The sequence below is a fragment of the Colobus angolensis genome, unplaced genomic scaffold, assembly GCF_000951035.1.
Source record: "Colobus angolensis palliatus isolate OR3802 unplaced genomic scaffold, Cang.pa_1.0 Scaffold35, whole genome shotgun sequence".
NCBI lineage: Eukaryota > Metazoa > Chordata > Mammalia > Primates > Cercopithecidae > Colobus > Colobus angolensis.
The window spans coordinates 9,511,724-9,514,073 of record NW_012116821.1 but is presented as its reverse complement, the minus strand read 5'-3'; the positions used below and the strand labels follow the sequence as shown (position 1 = coordinate 9,514,073).

At 45.8% G+C, this 2,350-nt stretch overlaps 1 pseudogene; it reads left to right on the top strand.

The window, feature by feature from the left end:
- The first annotated feature begins 1,128 nt into the window (after positions 1 to 1,128).
- Positions 1,129 to 1,607, top strand: LOC105519482 (annotated as a pseudogene).
- The last annotated feature ends 743 nt before the right edge of the window (positions 1,608 to 2,350 follow it).

Genomic DNA, 2,350 nt, shown 5'->3' with positions numbered 1-2,350 from the left:
CTATGCAGCCATAAAAAAGGATGAGTTCGTGTCCTTTGTAGGGACATGGATGCGGCTGGAAACGACCACTCTCAGCAAACTATTGCAAGAACAGAAAACCAAACACCACATGTTCTCACTCATAGGTGGGAATTGAACAATGAGATCACTTGGACACAGGAAGGGGAACATCACACACCAGAGCCTGTTGTGGGGTGGGGGGAGGGGGGAGGGATAGCATTAGGAGATACACCTAATGTAAATGACGAGTTAATGGGTGCAGCACACCAACATGGTTCACGTATACATACGTAACAAACCTGCACGTGTGCACATGTACCCTAGAACTTAAAGTACAATTAAAAAAAAGAAAAAGAAAAAGAAAGTCGGAGTTTCGAATGAGTCTTCTAACCCTCTTTCCCCTCTGGCAATCGAAACATTGACAGCCAGACATATACTCCCAGGGAGAAAATGAGAGGGTACCTTTCTGTGGAAACTGACCAAGTCAAGAAAAACACCTACAGATACTGACATTTGGGATTTCTCAAAAAAAAAAAAAAAAAGTTTGCTTGCTGGCTTCTCTCTCTACAGTGAATTCCACCAGTCAGTGAGTTCTTTCTTCCCCTCTCTGACAAACACCTAGAACTTCTGATCAGCTTTTTGAGTACTTGTGTCTTGGCTGTCCAAGAATTATCAGACATTTGAAGAGGACCACTAACAGGAAGAAAAAGAGCAAAACAAAGAAATAGAATTAAAGGATCTTAGAGAAAACAGATAACACAATACATATTTATTAATTTTTAAAAAACATTGGCTAGCTGTGGTGGCTCACATTCATAATTCTAGCACTTTGGGAGGCCAAGGTGGAAGGATTGCTTGAGCTCAGGAGTTCAAGACTGGCCTGGGCAACATAGTGAGACCCCATCTCTACAAAAATTTAAAAATATATGTATATATATTCCACAGTCATGATGACGCATACCTGTAGTCCCAGTTACTTGGGAGGCTGAGGTGGGAGGATTGCTTGAGCCCAGGGGGTTGAGGCTACAGTGAGCTGTGATCATGCCACTGTACTCCAACCTAAGTAATAAGGCAAGATGCTGTCTCAAAAATATATAAAAATTTCAGATTGGGGCATGAGGCTGACACATGGTAGATGCGGTGCTGTTCGAGTTTCTACACATGGAGATGGTAGCAGAGCTGTGGGATCACAAACCCAAACCTGTCTGGTGCGGGGGGTACGGAAGATAAGCCTGTTGATCCTGGAGAGCATGGATTTCTGTGTGAGCCAGGTCCTAGGCAAGAGACTGCCCCTGGAGATGCTCATCTCAGCGATGAGCTGGGTGTCCTCAAATTCATATGCAAAAATCTGTGGGCGGCTGTGTTCCAACAGATGGACAGCCTGTGCACCAATGACCAAGGGACCTACTTTTTTCAGGACAACAGCTTCCACTCCTCATCCTGATGATCTTGGGCCTGCAGTATCTGGAGGAAGCACCCAAGTTCCTGGATTCACTTGTGGCCTCCTGCATGGCACCCTCAGTACCCTGGGCATACAGAGTTTGGTCACTGCCTCTGTGGCAGCCCTGACCTCCTGTAAGTTCCCACTGATAATCTGGAAATCCTGAGGACCCCAGTTCTCCACCCACACTGAGCCTCACAGCTGCTTCTGGCCCTCAACCCCTCTGGAGACAGAAGATCCCTTTGCCCAGGGACCCCGGGCCTGCTGCTTTTGGGGGTGGTCTTGGGGCTGATACTGGGGATCCCATGGGAAGCAAGGAGATACCAACTAGAGTTGGAACTAAAGTGGAGGATTCTCACATTGGGCACATTACTCTGCATGGCAGATGCTCACTAAATGTTCTACATATGGGAAAAAATTTCAAAACATTATTATACATATCCTCAGAGAAGCAAGAAATATAATTCATCCATAAAACAAGAACACAATGCTATGGAAAAAGAACACTCTGAAAACAAGAAATAGCTCCAGGAATTTAAAATATGATTGCCAAATTGAAAAGACGTTAATTAACAAATTAGAAAATAGGCATGGCAAGGTGCCTCATGCCTGTAATCCCAGCATTTTGGGAGGCCATGGCAGGTGGATCAGCTGATATCAGGAGTTCGAGACCAGCCTGGCCAACATGGTGAAACCCCATCTCTACTAAAACTACAAAAATCAGCCGGGCATGGTGGTGGGCACCTGTAATGCCAGTTACTTGGGAGGCTGAGGCAGAAGAATCACTTGAACCGAGGAGGCAGAGGTTGCAATGAGCCAGGATGGCGCCACTGCACTCCATCCTGGGTGACAGAGTGAGATTCCATCAAAAGAGAGAGAGAGAGAGAGAGAGAGAAAGGAAGGAAGGAA